Raw genomic sequence first — 21,665 nt, forward strand, 5'->3', positions numbered from 1 at the left:
CCCCACCCCAGTGAAGAATTCCAGACACTTCTCCAACTAGCCCTAATCACTCCCACCTGGACGTGCACTCATTCTCACTTCTGGGTTTATGGACATGCTCGCTTCTCCCTCTTTCCTGCTTGCCCTTGGATACCTGGATGGCCTTATGACCCAGTCTAGGCAGCCTCTTTGTAACTCTTCTCTGACTAAATTAGTTTTCCGTTTCATAATTTTTTTTAACATAGGGTCTCTCTCCGTCCTGCAGGCTAGAGTGCAATGGTGCGATCACGGCTCACTATAGCCTCAAACTCCTGGGTCCAAGCAATCCTTCTGCCTCAGCCTCCTCAGTAGCTGGAACTGGAACTACAGGCATGTGCCACTGCACTTGGCTGATTTGTTAAATTTTTTGAAGATATGGTGGTCTCCCTATGTTGCCCCAGCTGGTCTTGAACTCAGGGCTCAAGTGATCCTCCCACTTTGGCTTCCCAAGTGTGGGGATTATAGGAGTCGGCCACCACTCCCAGCCCACGACATTTTAAAAACAAGTATCTGACAGCACTTTTCACAATACACTTAACTTGTTTAAACATATTTTCTGTTTTTCAGATTATGAGCCTCTCACCTAGAAATGTCTGTTTCATAACATCTATGGATGTCGTTTTCATCTTTGTATTGTGTGAAATGCCTTACACATTAAGGGCATTCCATATGTGTTGATGAAAGTTATATACTTAAGCAAGTTTCTAAAAAATAGATACATTTTAAAACCCTTTAGTATCTACCCTCTTTGCTAACTTAGAGGTTTCTACTGTGATGCTTTTATTCACAGTTACAGGAGGTTTACCATTTGCTGAAATAATACATTTACAGTCTAATAGGCACTGATGAAAAATGTAGTTTACTCTGAAACAACTGAATTGCCAAAGGAAATCATGTTGTATGAATGACAAAAGCAATACCAGTCTCATCTGGGCTTGTGACCTTAGAATTAAAAAGACACAAAATGAATACACACATATACTTTGGCACCTTGCTCGAGGCATATATTGTTTTGTGCGACTAACTTAAGGAGAATTGGTGAATTGAACTGAAGACAAATGTAAAGGAAAAAGAATAAAAATAAACAGAAGTTTAAAATGGCAAAAACTCTTTCTCCTATAAGACAAAAAAACAGTACATGTATATAAGATAATTAAGCAGTAGTTTAGAACAGGTAAGAAAAGATTCTATAGTCAGGTGTGGTGGCTCATGCCTGTAATCCCAGCACTTTGAGGGGCTGAAGCAGGTGGATCCCTTGAGCCCAGGAATTTGACAAAAGATATGTAATAAGAGAATGTGATGAAATTAGGTAAAAAGAAGTGATTATAGGCCGGATGTGGTGGCTCTTGCCAGTAATCCCAGCACTCTGGGAGGTGGGTGGATCACCTGAGGTCAGGTGGATCGCCTGGGCAACATGGCAAAACCTCGTCTCTAGGAAAATACAAAAATTAGCTGGGCACGGCAGTAAGTGCCTATAGTCCCAGCTATTGGGGAGGCTGAGGCAGGAGGATCATTTGAGCCTGGGAGATGAGGCTACAGTGAGCCACGATTTTGCCACTACACTCCTTACAGGGAGACAGACAGAGACCTTGTCTCAAAAAAAAAAAAAAAAAATATATATATATATACACACACACACACACACACACACACATACAAGATACTCTCTTTTTTGATAACTTATGTTGTGTTAAGTAATTTTGATCTGTAATCTTTTTTTTTTTTTTTTGAGACAGTCTCGCTCTGTCACCTAGGCTAGAGTACAATGGCAAGATCTTGGCTCACTGCAACTTCTGCCTCTGGGTCCAAATGATTCTCCTGCCTCAGCCTCCCTAGTAGCTGGTACTACAGGTGCATGCCACCACACTCAGCTAATTTTTTGTATTTTTAGTAATGCAAAAGAGACAGGGTTTTGCTATGTTGGTCAGGCTGGTCTCGAACTCCTGATCTCAGGTGATCTACCCACCTGAGTGGTGGGTGGGTGGCATGAGCCACCACACCCGGCCTATAATTATTTCTTTTTACCTAATTTCATCACATTCTCTTACTGTGTATCTTTTGTCAAAGGTGTTTTACTTTCTGTACAGATGGTTTTCAATTTTGTATTTTGTCATTCCATCCTGGCTTACCAAATATTTCACAATTTCTCACCAACTTGCCATTTTAAACTTATATCAGTTATTTTTCAGAAGCAAACTAAAACTGTCTGGAACTGAATGCAAAAGGCCAGCAGGCTCAAGTTATTCCAGTATCATTTCCAAATTTTTCAGGTTTTTCAGAGATATTTCAGTGCTTCAGGCTTTTCTAATATTTTGAAATTTGTTATAAGGTTTTGAAATTTGTTATAAGGTTTTGAAATTTGTTATAAGATTTGGTGATCAGTTGATATTACTGTATCAGAGGTTAGAATGTTCCATAAGCATGGGAAGATTTCCAAATGGAAAAGAGGTGTAGAAAACAAAACTGATTTATGTTGAAATTGGATCATAACCTTAAATTAACAAACTTATGAAAAACAGTTATTGTTGCATTTTTAAAATAACAAAGGAGCATATGTTAGATGCCTGATGTGTTCCATGACGTGATTTTTTAAAAGTTAGCTTCTCTTCGAGTCTCAGGGGCAGCCTCCTTTTCCCTCCGTGTTTTCTAAGGAATTAGCAATGTTGACAGAAGCTAGATACCCTAAAGGAAATACAGAGAACACTAAGAATTGTACGAAGAGGGGTAAAACATTTGACTCACTCTGAAATGACCAACAAAAGGAAGCTGTTTTGTGAGAAAAATAATAATAATAGTAAAAGCAGTGGCAATCTCATCTGGCTTTTGCTTAGGTGTCTAAATTCTATTCATACCTTAGAAACCCAACTCGAATATTAATTAACACAATCTCAAAACCTATGCCTGCTACAGCGTTTTTGGCTTGCTCTTCCTCCTGCCTGGAACGTTCACCTCCCTGATTCTCACATTGCTGGCCAATTTCATCCTTCAGGTCTCAGCTCAAATACAGTATCTTTAAGGATGCCAGAGATACAGGAGTGCTGGGAAGGCAAGACCATGGTCCCTTTAAATGATACGGGAGTGCTGGGTAGAGGAAGGGTGTGGTCCCTGGCCAGGGCTCCACCCGCACCGACCTAGATGAGGACCTGGCACTCCTGCCTGCACGCCCAAATGTTGTATTTCCCAAGACCATCCTGGCCCACCACGGCCCCATCTTGTGCCTATAAAAACCTGAGACTCTAGCAAGGCAAAGACAGAAACGACTGGATGTGTAGAGGAGCGGATCAGCAGAAGAAGACAGAGGCAGGGGGATGTCAAATGGAGCATATCGGCATAGGAACACACAGGCAGTTGAACCGAGAGAGGAGCACATCAATGAAAGAAGACACAAGCATCTGGATGGCGAGAGGATGTTGAGGGGACCATGCCAGCAGAAGAGCACACCGACAGGACACACGCCGGCACTGTCCCGGTGGGAGTGGGACGAGGCGGGAGTGGAACGAGGCGGAGATTGGCGGGGGCAGTGGGAGGAGAGCCCTGGCCGTGGAATGCCCCAACTCCAGGGGAAAACCGTCTCCCTTCTGGCTCCACTATCTGCTGAGAGCTACTTCCACTCAATAAAAGCTTGCACTCATTCTCCAAGCCCACATGTGATCCTATTCTTTCGGTACACCAAGGCGAGAAACCCCGGGATACAGAAAGCCCTCTGTCCTTGAGATGAGGTAGGGGGTCTAATTGAGCTGGTTAACACAAGCCTATAGATGGCAAACTAAGAGAGCACCCTGTAACACACGCCCACTGGGGCTTCAGCTGTAAACATTCAACCCTAGACACTGTTGTAGGGTGGGAGCCCCACAGCCTGCCCGTCTGTATGCTCCTCTAGAGGTCTGAGCAGGTCCCCCTGCCCTGCAGGGGGACTACTGAACCTTTCCCGTTTCACTAGCATATACAATATAACCCTCTGGCCTATCGCTCTAACACATTTCCTCAGAGCGTTCAACATCATCTGTTAAATACTTGTATTGTAATATTTTACCTCTTTATTTCTTTTGCTTTATAAAATAAATTGCTTATCTTTTCTGTAATCCCCTGTATCCCTGCTGCTTCGATCAGTGCCTAATATATATTGAATAAATATTAATTGATGAAATAAATGGATAAACACACTCCTTCCTGAGTATGAATATATCTTAACTGTATCACATACTTTTTTTCACATTCTTCTTTGTCTCAACAGTTCGCATATATTTCATGTAGGTCACTTATCACTATCGGGATTTATGTAATTTAAAAATCTCCTCCATTAAATTGCAAATTTCTTGGCAACTGGATTTTCTTATATTCATTTGTTAAAATTTGCATGCCTTTAAGACATACATATACTAACTGCTCAAATAATATTATTTAAATGAAAGGATGTAAATTATACTAAGGGCAAGTTTAAGAATTATTATTTCCTTTTTACCCAGAAGCTTAAAAACATTTCATTTTCTAAAATTCTATGAGAAGGCATATATATGATTATAGCACTGGCCTGTGCAGTGGGTGAACTGTACTGACTCTCACACCCATGCAACATCATGCAAAACTAAATGTCTGTAACTGAGTGATTTTTTTAATTGGATAGGAAATGGACAGAAAGTAAAACTTGCCATGAGAATTAATGAAAAAAAATACACGTGAGTAAATAAAATATAAATATAATTATGAATTATGGTCAATTTTTAGCCAAAATACTTATTAAATATATTTTTCCTGTGATCAGAAGGGCCTTTAGAAGAAGGCAGCTTTAAGTCTAGCATGCAGATAGATTTTTGGGGGAAGTTTGAAAGTTGAGTTTGAAACCTTAACGGGCATCATCATTTCTTCATTGCCAGCATAATTCTCTCAGTCTGGGCTCTGGCAGAGAAATAAGACAACTCTCACTGCAACCTGGGGGTTGACATTAATTAAAAACAGAAAATCATAAAGCATCTGTGGTGAGTTTAGATGCCAAATGAGATGGAGCGAGTTTAAAAGTAAACTTCTTACAAAGGTAACTGAATGTCAGAATCTCACATTTTTTAAAAGAAGATAATTAAAATACTTTTCTTTAGTACATCATATGCAAGCTTTCGTGATACATAATTAGTATCACTAGACTGTCTAATATTCCTGAGAGATATTATAAAGGTATAGAGATATTAGTGCTTATTTTAGGCCCAAAGAAAATAAACATACGCATCCTCATTTTGCTTCATACAATGTAAGCTAATAGAACAAACACCAATTTGATTTCATATATCCATTGCTTGAATATCTATGTAGCTTGCAAACTGAGATCAGAAATTAAAAGTGCAAACTTATACCTTCAGAGTTTTTAATGCCAATGAATGAAAGGCCCTAAAGCGTGAATACTGCTATGGACTGAATGTGTTTTCCCAGAATTTGTTTGTTGAAGCCTAAATCCTCCATATGATAGTATTTGGCAGTGGAACCTTTGAGAAGTAATTCCGTCATGAGGGCAGGGCCCTCATGAGTGGGTTAGTGCCCTTATATGAAAAAGTAGAAGGGGAATCTCTCCCTCTGCCTGCTATTCAATTAAAAAGTGGCTGTCTCCAAACCAGGAAAAGTGCTTTCACCAGACACCAGATCTGCCAGCATCTTGATCTTGGACTGTCCAGACTCCAGAACTGTGAGACATAAATTTGCTGTTTAAGCCACCCACTCTATGATGTTCTGTTATGGCAGCCCAAACTGACTAAGATGGATATCAAATAAATTGGTTTTGTTACAGCTTCACTCTTTATGAGATATAGTCAGTGGGACTTGCTGTCAATGATATTTCCTACCACAACTATCTAATTTTATGAACACTGAATGACTCAAGCAAAGGATACATAAGCTACCATGCTAAAATTATACTAGTTTATTTCTCATTGGAAAGACGAAATAACAGTCTCCCTGTAGACTAAAGCACTATCAAACTCCAAATGAAGTAGGGTATCACCCTATCCACAGACAATTAGCCAGACACTGGCCCAGTGTCACTATCTTTAATCTTCAAAAGAACTATAAAAGGAGATGCTATTATCGCTCTCGTTTTGTGAGTAAATAAACTGCAGATCAGCAAAATTAGAAGATTTCTTTGAGATCCTACAACTGGATGTTGTTGGCAAGAACGGAGAGATTTGAGTGGGAGGAACTCTAGGCAAGAGGGTTGCCCTATAAGGTGACAGCCTGGATTTGACTGGGATTGGAGGGTTCCTGAGACTCACGGGTTCCGGAAAACAAAGATGTCACAGGCAACCCAGGAGAGTGGGCCACCCTATGTAGAAACATAGAAACCACATGAGGAGGTTAGAGTTTATTCTAAGGGAAAAGGTTTACTGCTGAATATGTTGAGCAAAGAATGACATGACTTGAAGCCATCGTATTGTGTCACATCTGGCATACTACTGGCACACTTGGCCCTTCACAACCCTTCTTGAAATGGAATGGAATTTACAAAAAGAAAAGTGTAGAGTGAGTTCTTGGACATCGAGTAGGAAATAATGGAGGTCAGAGAAACCAGGCTGGGCCGCAGAAGGGAGAGTAAAACATTTTGAAAAACAAAATGTTACTTGAGATTTGCAGTTTATTGAAACATTCTCATTAAAACCTTTAAGATAACTGAAGAAATTACTAAAGGGGTAGGTGGTGAATGCTTTTTTGGCCCTGAAAAATGGTAACATACTTTTTTAGAGAATAGATTTATTCAGTAATTGACTAAAAAACAAATTCATTCAGGGAAAAGAACAAAACGAACCTGACATTGAAAACAATGTAGCAATTAGTGCAAAGAAAACAGATACTGTAATAAAGAAGCAACTAAACTATGTAGCCAACATACGTAGTTTTATAAGAAAGGGTCCTTTGCTGGTTTCTTTTTTCTTTCTATTATTTTTTTGCATAGTCGCTGAGATTTTAAGGGCTTCTTTGCAACTATGCAAATGAAGAAACTCCTGATATGAACTTGTTTCCTACTTCTTCCATTGTCAAAGAACTCCAGCTCAGCGACATTCTGAAGAGCCTCCTCAGATGAGCATCTCTGCCATCTGGGAAATTCTGACTCCTCTGAATTTTTGTGATTCATTTCTCTTCAGCCTTGTAGATTTCAAACTAACAAATCATCATCTACAACAACAGCAAAATGCAACAACAGCAAATACTCCAAAAGTTTTATAAGTTTTCTTTCTTGCAATAGAAAATTATTTTCATATTTCAGTTTTGATTAAAAACACAACCTGGCTGGGCACGGTGGCTTACGCCTGTAATCCCAACACTTTGGGAGGCCAAGGCGGGCAAATCACGAGGTCAGGATATCGAGATCATCCTGGCGAACACGGTGAAACCCCGTCTCTACTAAAAATACAAAAAAAAATTAGCTGGGTGTGGTGGTGGGCGCCTGCAGTCCCAGCTGTTCAGGAGACTGAGGCAGGAGAGTTGCTTGAACCCAGGAGGCGGAGGTTGCAGTGAGCTGAGATCGCACCACTGCACTCCAGCCTGGGTGACAGAGCGAGACTCCGTCTCAAAAAAAAAAAAAAAAAAAGTGATATACTCAAAGGCTATTTTTTTTTTATTTTAGGGTTTATGATTTAAATACCATGATTCAAGACAACATGCAGGTTGAAATACTCTTCACACCATTGTGTTTTTATCAGATATAAACTAGCATTTTATTTGAATCAGCTACTACGGTATCTTGAGCCACAAGCATCATTTCTCATCCCTCTTAAGAAAAGTTACTTACACTCACAGGAGCCTAAGAGAACCATTTGTCCTATGGAGGCAGATTCTGTATTCCCTTCTTAACATTCGTGTAGCACTGAGTACAATTGAATTCTCACACCTTGTGAATTAATGTGGTTAGGAGCCAGTTTTTGTGGAATAATCAAACAACGTTCCTGGTCGCTTAGATATTTTAAGCATTTCTGAAATGCAACTAGCATGGGGACATTTATTTGAAATTTCAGATAATCTATCTGGAACAACAGTGATAAATGCAGTAGGTAGAGCGATTCTCAGGAAGAGTATCTTTCTAGGGTGCTTTTCATCACACTTCCACATCACAGTACAATTAATCGAATAAAATGATTTAACAATCCGGGTGTCTGGAGGAAACCATTTCCAATCCCCTTCCTGATTGCAGAATGAGTCAAAATAGTTAGACAATTCTCTTTAATTTTACTTCAGATAGAAATTTCTGTTCGAATATAAGGAAAGTCTCAGGGAAACAAAGCATATGCAAACAGACAAACCTCCCAGTTAATGAAATACCTCCGTGAGGATTGCAATCAATAACAGTATAATCTATGTTCATAAATAAGAGTACAGCCTCAGAAGAGTGTCGGGCAGTGATGAATTATTCAGGAGGTCTGCTTTGCTGCTGTTCAGCTACATCCATGCTTAAAGCTTTTCAGTGATGGAAACACCTGGCTTAGCACCGTCTGATTTCAGCCTTCTCTGAATAGCTAAATCTCTTTTTACCTCTTGTTCTAAACACAGTTTATCCATGGAGCCCTTACCTGACGGTAAGCTCCAAAGAGAGCCACTGAACTCCAAGAGGAGTAAGTTAGTTTCTGCAGGACATAGACTTACATGCAGATATATTTTTTTGTGGCAGGGAACTGTTGACTGTAGAATGTACCACTCACAGTGTACAGAAGATAGGGCCTAATAAACACTTTAATTTCCAGGGACTGTCAGGAGGGTTAACGTGAGCAGGGAGAGGGAAATTAGTAGTTAGTAAGGGAGAATAATAGAAAAGGAGACTATTTCCTCTTACGAAATATCTGTAATCTGTGCCTCTTACCATTAGTCTCCCAACTACAGATATTATGATAGTAGCAATGACACAATTCCTCCAAGGAATATAGAGTTTCAGCCTTCTCCCAACTTACTAAAGTGATAACTGTGATATTCTGTGGGCAATAAATAGTGCTTGGGAATTGGAGAAGGCCAAAACTTATTAGCTAGCCTAATCCACAGTCTAAGCGTTTTGTTCAAGTCGGCCTTCCTAAACGACCTTGGAAGTAGAGTTTTTTGCTGTATCTTCTGGGAAGCAATTAAAAAGCCAATGATTTTTAGTGTTGCTAATTTTTCATATTCAGGCTAAATTTTCCTTGGCTTTATTTCTTCCATTTATTAATACTTATTGGCCTAAATAGCCATCCTAAATAATGTGCATGTACACACAACTAATATTTGTAGATTATAACATTTGACAAGATCAAAAGATATGTCAGTCTTCTTCTTGAATTATAGTTCTAGTTCTCCTGATATATAAGTATTTCAAAATATATGTCAACTTTCAAAAAAATGTGACTCTCTGAAAGTGTATCTCTAGAATTTCAGCTTCAAAATTTCAGTTGATTAAGGTGGACTGGATATTTTCTCTTGGGAATTTTGATACAAAATAGTTTTATTAAAGTTCATTTTTTTTGCTACATACCAAACACCACAAGCAGTGTGGACTTTCACTTGCAGGAGTCCTAACTCACAGAACAACCATCAAAAGCCTTTCCTATCTGATCACCAGAAGAAATTCTTCACTGAAGGTCAGCAGTTTTTGGCCTAGCTCCTGGCCTGCAGGAGTCTGCATCAGAAAAGAAAATTGGCCATACTTCAATGCCCTCTTCTAAAACTCCCGAGTGAGTAGAGAAGGAAGATAAGGTGCTTCAGAGTCTTTAACATCTTTTTCCACATCAGAGAGAAAGGAAAACAGATCGAGTACCCCCTAGACATTACTATTTCAGTAATAATGTATTCAGAAAAAAAGATAACTGTTGAATATACAACTGCCTGCACTGTTCTGAACTGAAAAAAAAAATACCACTTTGGTTTGAAGTACTAAAACAGAAAATATTTCTTAAGTATGTCATTATATTTAGTGGTGAAATTTAGAAAAGTTAACAAGAAAATATGGTGAAAATCATGTATGTACTTTTGCAGCTCTTTATTTGTGATCCGGTTTTTCCACATTTAGATCATGATGTGAAGTAGCAAGAACAATTAATTAATCACCATATATAGATAGTAACACTTTAAAGTTTGGCTTATAAAATCAGAGAAGTGGTCAACTCCAGGCTTTCACATATTTGGTTACTGTAGAAACTCCACGTGCATGAATGAGAATCAAAAGGAATCAAATATAAAGAAGCACACACAGATCTCACCCAGCCCTGAAAAATAAAAATGTGTAAGTAAAGACTATTGTTCCCAATTAAAATTGCACACATAACTTTATCACTTAGTGGAGATGAACCAAGCTACTCTCAGGCATAATACTTATTAAAGAAAGTATCTATAAACCTATATGTGAAATAATATATGGGATCTTGAACAGTTCTTTGAGAAGATAGATCAGGTATCTTAACCTCATTTGTCAAACAAAGTTATTAAAATTGTCATATATATATGCTCTAACTTTACTATCTTAAGTTTGGTTCTCTGTCATTATATTCTATTTAAAATTTCAGAGCGCATTTGGTATAATAAGTTCACATAAAAACATTAAACTCTGTAACTTCTAATCATTTTAACATCTCATTTTATCTTGTAGGAAGGCATTCAGACAGTAATTACAATTTCTGGTTTTAGTTAATTCGTATGCCAGAGCAGACCATGAGAAAAGTTTGTTTTTAATCCCAGAATTTGCTGCGTCAAGTAACTGAATTTAAACACTGTATAATGTTTGCGGAGATACGCAACTTGTAACTTGTATTGAGGCTTCCAAAATGTACAGTTCTGTAAGGAATAATCAGTAACTCAAATGGTTAATTTTTTCTTATACATGACCAGGAAAACTAACTGTCAATAAATGTAATCCAGATTCTTTATTAGTGATTTGAAACCAAGCCATTACAATAGAAAGAAGCATAATGACATCCTATAGGAATTTTAAAGTAAAAGATAAAGGGGGTCTCTTAAGTTTATGAAGGGAATACATGGCATGAGTTTCCCTTTATTTTATTGTAAAAATTAATTAGTTAAAAGTTTAAAGGACTTAGTTCTTAAAAAGTTACCAATCCACTCTAACAAAATCATGTGTTTTGACATCTTCTAGTTATTACTAAATGCATGTGCACCTGCACATAATGCAATTGTAATGCATCTTCAAGTTTTCTGTTGTTATAATTTCGTCCATAAACATTTTTATTTTCAGCTTTTCTTCCTTCTTAAAATAACACAGATATATATTTCAGGTAAATATTTGAAAATACATATTATATCTACTATAGGAAAATTCAGAAATTAGCAGAAGTATTAAGAAGAATATACACCAGGCGCGGTGGCCCATGTCTGTAATACCAGCACTTTGGGAGGCCGAGGTGGGTGGATCACGAGTTCAGGAGTTCAAGAACAGCCTGGCCAAGATGATGAAACCCTGTCTCTAATAAAAATACAAAAATTAGCTGGGTGTGGTGGCAGGCACCTATAAACCCAGCTACTTGGGAGGCTGAAGCAGAGAATTGCTTGAACCAGGGAGGCAGAGGTCGCAGTGAGCTGATTTCGCGCCACTGCACTCCAGCCTGGGTGATAGAGCGAGACTCCATCTCCAAAAAAAAAAAAAGAAAAAGAAAAAGACTATAACATTTGACTCCAGCCTTGTGATGTGCTGTTGCAAACTCTCCCTACCCTTCCAGGTGCCTGCACTCTGATCAGGTCACCTTTCCATTGTTAGATGGATAGAGCCTGTTTTCATCTCAGGCCTTTGAGCACATTGCCCTTCACAAGTTTGTTTCAGTGACATCATCCTGATTATGGTTTATTTATTAGCGCCTCAGATCTCCCTGACCATCTTCACATACAGGAACTTCTGCATCCCTCCTCTTGCTCCTACCCAATCACTTTCTATGTCATTATTCTGTTTGTGTTTCTATAGCACTAGTTCTATGGAAATGATCTTCCACATTAATTCATTTACCTGTTGACTATATACCTCCATGAAAGCCCCAGCAGGGGAGAGAACTTGGCCATTTTATTGACAATAGCATCCCCAGCATCTGAAACAGGGCCACAAAAAAGTGTAGGTACTTGATAAAGTGTGTTGAAAAACAATATATAAAAGAATAAATTAATTAAAAATTTAAAATCACATCTATTTCTACCATTCAGAAATTAAAACTTAATTTCTTTGATATTATTTACTTCTTTCACTTTACTTTTTTATTATTGAATTGTACTGATGAATAAAAAAAGTTTGAGCTAAATCCTAAATTACAATGTGTTTATACATTAAAAATACATGATTACTTGTACAAAATGAGATCATACTATAATTGTTGTTTGTTATTTGATTTTAAACATTTAACCATATATTAATAAAAAATTCAGCATGCCATTTAATTTTAAACTGAATTTGATGGCTGCAGAATATATCACTATACACTTTACAATAATAATAGTGAATATTTTATGGGTGCATACTGTACTATTCTGCGATTAAAATATTCCAATACTTACTTCATTTATATTCCCACTAACTCTGATATTGCTCCATTTTATAAATGGTCAAGACTGTCCTGGGCTTACATGGCAGAACTGAGACTGAAGCCATAACAAAGAGAACATTTTAATTCTATCTTTTATCTATCTATCTACCCACCCCCTCCAGGAAAAAAAAAAAAAGTTATTCTAATTTATATTGCTAACAGCTCTTTATGAGAATATCTGTTTTTGGAACCTAAGTCAATTTTAAACACATTATCTTTAAAAAAATGTTTAACAGTTGTATAGGCGTTAATTATCTTATTTTAGAAATACAAGTTTATTTCCTTGTGAATTTGAAAAGGATTTTAAGATGCATGGACATTTGCATTTTTTCATTAGTGTAACATCATATTCGAATGACTAGTTTGTTGATGTATGATTACTTCTTAACAGCCTCTCATGCTCTGTAAATTAGAAACTACATAACTACCCATTTTACAGACTTAGATGTATCTATTACAAGTAATGAGTTAACCACATTCAAAACAACATGATTAATTAGGCTTTCTAAATCTTTTTTTCTCTTGAGTTAAAAAAGTCGTGGTGTGGAGTCAATTTGCCTGAATGGTTAGGATCATGCTTTGCAATGGATTCCTTTGGATTTTCCTATCAGCATGGCCTCTGCTGAACACTCCATATAAAATAAATTTCAGATCCACTATAACTCCCTGGCTTCTTACCCTGTTTTATTCTCCTTTGATACAATTATGAACACTTAGATACAATATATTGTTACTTGTCTTTCTTTTCAGTTAGATGTGGATAAGTGACATGAAGGAAGTCTTTGCTGTTTTCTTAACCTCTGATGTGATGTGTAACCTAGAGCAGGCATCTAATAGATAACTATGAACCAACTGAATTCATAAAATCCTTTTGATCGGAAGCCTGATTTCACTACATGATACAACTTTGAACAAGTCACTTAACCTCTTTGAATATTCAGTTTCAGATTATACAAAATGAGGATATTTGAGAATGGACCTTAACTATGACATTTTAATGAGCTTTTATAAATTACTTGGTTAGTTTCAATTTGGTAACTGTTTCAATTTGGTAACACGACATAATTGATATTTTCTGTCAAATGAAAGTGTCCGGTTATTTTATTATACTCATACGTAAGGCTTGATCAGTAAAAATTTTTGAGTTTTTGATTGTTTTGTTGCACCTTTTTTTATTCTGTGCTATATTATTACAGTGGTAGTAAGAGAAATAAAGTTCCTTCTATAGCAAAACGTATAATGTTGGAATAAAATGGCTACCATGAGTGTGTGGCTACCGTGGCTACGGGCATTGTACCTGCATTTGTCTGGCTAAAAGACCATCGCTTCTTTATCATTTTTTTGACTATCTGGAAATATTTTTTTCATTGGTAAACTAACCGTGGAAGGGGAATTTGCATGACATTAATAGTCACCTAAGTTTAGAATGAACACTAAAAAGCAAGGGTTCTTTACACAGTGCCATTAATAATTACACAATTTAGATCCGACTTCTTGTTCTACAACAATAACCTTCCTTGTTATATCTTACAATCATATATTTTATAAGAATTCATTATGATTTTTTAAGTCACTGGTCCAACTTAAGTATAAAATATTCATGCTACATTATTTGATTTTTTAAAAGGCTATGTTTGTCTTTAGTGAAATGGTTAAGAGCATGATGAAATGGTTAAGCACGTGATGAAGTGGTTAAGAGCAGACAGAATATGGGGTCAGGCTATATAGGCTTTAATCTGCATCTGCTACTTAATAATTGCGTGCCTCTCAGCAAATTACTTAAGTTCTTTGGGGTTCTGTTTCCCCTAATTTAAAATGAGGAGGATAATAATGATATCTATTTCATGGTATGATTGTGCAGACTCAAGACACTAATATAAAAATCTATAAGGATAGTAACTGACTTTGATAAGGACTATATCATATAACTCTCTAGTACATAAATTCAAATTACTCGTTTATTAGGAGAAAAGTTTGATGAAGCCACTTTTCATCAAACTTTTCCTTAACCATAGAAAAGCTTTTGATATGGCCTTCTAACTCATTTGCTTTAAGTCAATATCTTTTTCTTTACAGTGTTGACATTCCCTTGAGGCAGGAAAATCAACATTTTGAGTAACTTGCTTTAAATAATGGACTGAGGCCCAGTGTCAGCATCTATCCAGTTTGAATTTACTTTCAATAGCCTTTTAAACTTGCTGAAGTTCTAAACTCCATTTTATCTAAATATTCTGTTTTTCCTTTTTATTTATGATTCCACTGTGGAACTAATTACTGTCCTGTGATCAAACTTAAAACAGATCAGCTGTCTGGAGTTATACTTATAACCCAATATGTTAGCAATAACATTAAGACTAATGCATACAGGGATTTAGAGTTACTTGCAATAATCAGAAACCATGTTTCCCTCTATACCCCAGGAACAAGGGAAAAGGAAACAGAACTGTTTCCAGGAGCTTGAGGACACACGCCCACTATTTCATAAAGAAACAAATGATTTGTTTTACAGTGATAGATAACAAAAGCTCATATTAAAAATGACAAACACAATCCTGGGAGAGAAGAAAACATACTGATAAAGGTAACCACATTGTAGACAACTTCTCCAGAAAATCACTTGTTATCCAAAAGCAAGTGAAAATCCATATTCACATTTATGACAAGTTGTGACAAAACCTTTATTCTTGCACCCTTCTTCTAATGTAAGATATCTGATTTTAAAATGATTTCAATATATAATCCCTCTGCTAAGCCTCAGCACCGTATCACCATCTTATATTGCTGTAGTTCAGGAACACTGATTCTGAGGGCTGATACAGAATGTTCATAACCATGGCGAAATAAACAAGGAAGAAGAAATATGGAGAGTGAAATAGTTCTATACTAGGAATACTAACAAGAATATCAGTGACCTTAAAAAGTGGTAAGAAAGGTCAAGCCATGCACAGTGGCTCACACTTGTAATCCCAACATTCTGGAAGGTCAAGGTGCAGAATTGCTTGAGCCCAGGAGTTCAATGCCATCCTGGGCAACATAGTGAGACCCCATTTCTACAAAATGTTAAAAAAAAAAAATTGGCCAGGCATGGTGGGTGCACCTGTGTTCCAAGCTACTCAAGAGGCTGAGATGGGGGGATTACTTGAGTGCAAACAGTTGATGCTGTGGTGAGCTGTGTTCAGACCACTGCAGTCCAGCCAGCCTGGGCAACAGAGCAAGATCCTGGCTCCAAGAAAAATGTGGTAACAAGAATACATGAGAAAAATACTCAGAAAACACTCCCAATTATCAATTACAATCATTTAATGGTCATTTAAAATGCTATCTCAATCTTTAAACATTTTAAATCCCTAATTTGAAAAAGCTCAACTTTCTCTGAATCTTACAGCCATCTTTTGAACGACGGCATGGCACATTATGAGTAAGTCTGGACTCATATGATTATGAACAACCGTTCCAGTAGATGTTTAATAAATGTTTGTCAAACAAGTAGTTATTAGTGTATGCTTTATGTACTCTTCTCACTTACATATTCGTGGGACATCACAAATAAAATTGGAAAGTTTGGAAATATTATCCTCACATTGATGACACTGGAAGTCCTCAGCACCACTGGGGAAAATCAGTGTTTGTTCATGAATGGAGACCACAGTTATAATTGTAACACAAATGACTGATAGCAATTGATATGAAAACCAGGAGTACAAATATGAAGCCAGAACTATATAATTGTTGAAAATCCACCTTTTAGGTAAATCCAAGTTATAACATCCTAAAATCATCTGTTCAAATTTATTTTTATATATTGTACAATGCTCATTATGGTGTTCATATTTATTTTTAATGTTTCATTTAAAAATTAAGAATTTAAACACTGCTCTGTTGACATCTTCTGCCATACAAAACTCATTCCAATTTTATTGTAAAAGAAAGCTCTGGCATAGATTTAACCTATAAAATCATTTCTGATTACATGTCTTTTGGCCTCTGTTAGCTAGAATCTTATAGCAGATTCTGAAGCGCTCATTGTTTAATTATTGTTATTGAAATGTTCCACAATAAACTAAAGAGATTTTTTTGTAAGCTAAACAATGTTTTAATTTATTCTGTAGCTATTGAAACTGCTGAATCAATGTCAACTCATATAGAATCTGAACAACCCTAGGCTATTAAAAAATTCAACAAAGTGTATCTATATTTTCCTGAAAAATAATTAAGAGCAACATTTTTATTATTTAATTAATAAAGCTTCTACTAACCAAGATCTTAAGAAAGTAAATTAATCTTTTAGCCCTGATTTTACTCTTCTGTATTTTTTGTCTAAATAGTTAATTGCTAAAAGACTCACATGAGTCTCTATTTTTCTGCAGTATCTCACTGACTATTTCAAATTACAATGCTGGCAAAACATTCAGCTCCTCAAATCTCTGGAACCTGTTAGATATGTCTCTATATGGTTGTAGAGCATCCGATTATAATCCTGCTTCTCCTCCTCCTTTTTTTATATTATTTCTTAAATCATAGATATCTGCCTATTTGCAGGTGGGTCAGTCTCATTCTAAGTGATCCGTTCTTCGAGAAGAAAAACAGCTTTATGTTATTCACAGGTATCAGTGCTATAGCATTATGAAACCATCAGATTACTTTTATTTATGGTCTTTAGCAAAGCTCTATTTGGTATTTGTATTTGAATGTAATGCTTCATTAAGAAAATTTAAAACTTATATGGTCATGTATGCCAACGTCCAAACTTAAAGAAATGGCAGCTCATATAGCATAGCTGTAGATAACACCTGTTTGCTTGTGAATGGAAATAATAATTATTTTTCTAACACTGAGAAATACATTTCGCATAAAGTTTCAAAATGTGTTTGTTACAAGTTACTTAAAAATTGAGTAAACTCTATGGTAAAAGGATTATTTCTATACCAGACAAGGAGAATGGCTGTCTCGAAAACATGACCAGAAGTATAAAGTGAGTAATATCATTCGATTTGCAATAGCAAAGGAGATTCTATGAAAGACCATCCTATAAGAATTAAACTTTTGCCATATATCATTAGAATGATATAATATAATAACAATGGGAATTACATATTTTACTATATTTATCAAAAGTAAGAAGTGAGAACTGGCCAGGCACAGTGGCTCAGGCCTGTAATCCCAGCACTTTGGGAGGTCGAGGCCAGCAGAATGCTTGAGGCCAAGACTTCAAGACCAGCCTGGGCAACATGGTGAAACCCCGTCTCTACTAAAAATACAAAAATTAGCAGGGCATGGTGGTGCACTCCTGTAATCCCATCTACTCAGGAGGCTGAGGCACAAGAATCACTTGAACCCAGGAGGTGGAGTTTGCCGTGAGCCAAGATTCCACCACTGCACTCCAGCCTCGGTGACAGAGAAAGACTCTGTCTCAAAAACAAAAACAAAAAAGTGAGAACCATGGAGAGAATTAAAAAGTTGCATGAAATCATAACTCGGAGAAAAATATGGTCATCCTATCCCTGGAGCTGTCAAAGGGTGATGTCATAAAGTTTGGCAACTCCTGGCCGAAATGACTTCTATCTCCTAGATGAAACATAGCATACCAAAATCCATTTACATTGAACTGGTGCCGTATTCTATTGAGAGATTTCTGTCCTTTTAATTTTATTTTTCCAAGTAAATTTTCCCACAGGGAATAATTTTTCTTATTAATTATATGTACTGTAACCCAAACAATATTTAAAAGAAAAAGTTGAAAATAGGGTATCTACAGTAAGTAAAAGCAATCATAAATATATATGAGTTGGGGTAGAATTTAAAAATCAGGGTAACAGTTGACTTTTCCAATTCAGGGTGGCATTGGAGGTCTAACCTCATTAACAGCAGATGCTTTTGGAGGACTAGATTGTCACCAATCATTAACCCTCATTCTCTGGGAAGATCACGTTCTGTCAATATTGCTGCCAGTTGGTATACTTCTTTCATGTGTCAGAATTAAAATTGGAAGCCTTGAACCAAACCATTGAGCTATCTATGATTTCATTAAAACTCTTGAGAACCAGACTCAGGCAAAATTGTGACTGTAGTCATTTATCTCTGGTTATGTTATACCTTTATTTTTATTATGCATTTCTATCAACACCTTTAATGGTGCAGTGCGTATAAACTACAAATTTAAGAAATTATCCCCCAGGATTTGAATTCTGCCTCAGTGACTTATTGGTTCTGTGACCTTGGAGACCTGTTTGAGGCTATTGAACCTGAGTTTCCTCTCCTATAAAGTAGTGATTATAACACTTTCCTACAAAGTGGGAAAATGTAGCAGTAAATGAAATGACCTATGCAAAGTTCCTAACAGCAGAGCACACTGTAAGCCCTCAAAATGAGAGCAGTGTCATTTATTTCCCTAAAGGTCCTTACTGCTAGAGGTATCTGCCTTACATTGCCTGCTCTCAAAGATGTGAGAGTATTCAAAACACTAAGAGAGCACAACATAATAGAGCTGTACACTCACAATTTAAGACCACCACTTACTAGTTTTATCACATTGGATGAAACTTTTGAACCTTATGCAGCCTAAATCCATGAATGTATGTTAATCTCTGACCAAAAGAGATATGCTCAGTAAACATCAGCTTCTCTTCCAATTGTTGTCATGGTACTATTTCAGCCACCTTACTGTCCTTCAGATCTCAAGTAAATGTTAACTATATCTAGCATGATTGTTCTTACGGCATCCCCTGGGAGACAGTAGAACGTTGGAAGGCACACTTTTCTGCTGAGCCAAGGCAGAGCCCTGGCATCATTCTAAACATACCTCTCCAGGTAGCACATACTAATAAGAGTTTCAGAAAACTTGTAATGTCTATGCCCTTTCTATAGAAAGATAAGCAAACTTAAATGACTTCAGTGTACAGGCTGTTAAAGTATATAATTATAACTAAATGGGGAGTAAGATGAAGAATGGTAACAGAGAGTTGGCTTCAAATAATGAGATGACAGCTGCTGTTTGGACTATTCAAATTTGAGGGAACCTGAGAATTGAAGTCATTACAGGGGCTCAACTTCAAAGGGCTTTTGCGGCCATTCAAGAATGGATGGTTTTGGCCGGGTGAGGTGGCTCATGCCTGTAATCCTAGCACTATGGGAGACCGAGGTGGGCGGATCACCTGAGGTCCGGAGTTCGACACCAACCTGGCCAAAAAGGGGAAACCCCATCTCTACTAAAAATACAAAAACTAGCTGGGCGTGGTGGCACGCACCTGTAATCCCAGCTACTCGAGAGGCTGAGGCAGGAGAATTGCTTGAGCCCGGGAGGTGTAGGGTGTGGTGAGACGAGATCATGTCACTGCAGTCCAGCCTGGGAGACAGAGTGAGACTCCATCTCAAAAAAAAAAAAAAAAAAAAAAAGAGGATGGTATTGGCAGTTTATCCAAACATTCAAGAGAAGTTAACATTTTTTAAAGTCTTAAATATTGCAGGACTAATTAAAATAATGCAGAAAACATAACTTTGCAACCCCAAACAGCTAAAGTCTAAAAACCAGGGAGTCACTCAACTCTCTGTAACTCTATTTCTTACAGCTCCAGAAACTCAAAATAACAATTAAAAAATTTTTGTTTAAGCATAAATCAAAGGAAGGGAAATTTAGACAATCTTCATTACCTTATAGGAATAAACAACAACAAAAATAAAGCAAGAGGAGGGAGGATTGAAGGTTATCCACATTAAGATAATTTTCCCTATAGTAATCTTGAATAAATAGAATTTGACATTTGTTACATAAAATAGCTGGAAGTTGAAGAAGAGAGTGGGGAAATCTACCACCTAAGAGGTACAGGTATTGAATCCACCTTCCTGTGAGAAGTATTAAATCAGAAAATGTAGGAGTGAATAACTTAGTCCCTTGAAAGATATATCCTTTAAGATCAGCAAATTGTATATATTTTTTCCAACTACAACCCTGATTCACAATATAGAGACTTGTGGCTCATCTGTCAGTACTTAGCTCCATTTTCCCCTCTGTGGCCTCACTGCAGGAGTTTCACAAGATGGAAAATTCACTTAGGCTACCTGCTCTAGATAAAAGTCTGGAATGGTGAACTCAAATCCCAAGAGCCTCTGGTATGTACTTCAGTTCGACAGAGAAAAATTTTAACTGCACTTGAAAGAAAATGACCCTGGAAAATAGGTTAGCAAGGCAGCAGGAAGTATGTGCCTCGATATGTTTTGAATTTCGAATTCTAAGTATTCTCTACAGGCAGAAAATGCTGTTTTATGCCTCCAGCTAAAAGACAAAAATGAAACAGAATCCCACCACCCTCTTATCAAACCATACACCTCCCTCAAGAGACTTGATCTATAGAGTTGCATGCATGAATTATTTGTGTTTTAAAAAGAGCATTTTGCACAAAATCAAAAGCTAACTCTTTTCAACAACTGAAGGACAGGTTTTGCTTCTCAAATGAAAGTATCCATGAAAAGGGGTCAAAAAACATACCAATCCATATGATATTAAAGTTTATAATTAATCTATTCATATTATTATTTTATTTTCTAGGTGTAATAAAAATTTTAAAGCATCTTTATTATTTCATAGACAGTATGGTTGGCATAAAACATTGATTGAATTAACAAGGTTATTTGTGGGGAAATTAAAAATCCCTCTTAAGTACCCCTACATTCCACATATACATACAATGTGTCCTTAGTATTTCAGTTTAAAATATTAATTCTGAAATATGTTACTTATAGCAGATAGGCAGATTATAGATAGATGATAGATAGATAGATAGATAGATAGATAGATAAATAGATAGAGACATATAGACGAAGGGAGGGAAGAAAGATTTATCACTTATTAAAATGCTCCTGTTTACAGAAAGCTCAGTTAAGAAGTCTGTGCTGCTTTTATTATAGATTATAAACAGTGTTGATTATAAACACTGTTTATAGCAAATTTATCTGTTCATTGAACTGAGAGCTAAAGCTGCATTCGTCAGGTAAGCAGGAGTGAGGTGAGATAAGATTATGTGTGGGAGCTCCCATAGCATTAATACAAGGCTGATGCATCCATCCTGGTTTCTTATTTTCTTCTTAAACTAGCTTTCAATTTACTTATTTTGTTTTAATGTCAAATTGATGTTTAATGAG

General features: G+C 36.7%; 1 protein-coding gene and 1 long non-coding RNA gene across 4 annotated transcripts in view; both read right to left on the reverse strand.

Moving 5' to 3' along the window:
- The window catches only part of PCDH9 (protocadherin 9), a 942,795-nt gene that overhangs the window by 865,150 nt on the left and 55,980 nt on the right, over positions 1–21,665 (reverse strand). The window lies entirely within an intron of this gene.
- On the reverse strand, positions 7,626–19,901 carry LOC129049552 (uncharacterized). The gene is made up of 3 exons (XR_008512726.2): positions 19,047–19,901; positions 11,963–12,041; positions 7,626–10,217 (listed from the first exon to the last, which is right to left on the reverse strand). It is a non-coding gene; the product is annotated as an uncharacterized LOC129049552 (long non-coding RNA).

Source organism: Pongo abelii, chromosome 14 (assembly GCF_028885655.2).
Source record: "Pongo abelii isolate AG06213 chromosome 14, NHGRI_mPonAbe1-v2.0_pri, whole genome shotgun sequence".
NCBI lineage: Eukaryota > Metazoa > Chordata > Mammalia > Primates > Hominidae > Pongo > Pongo abelii.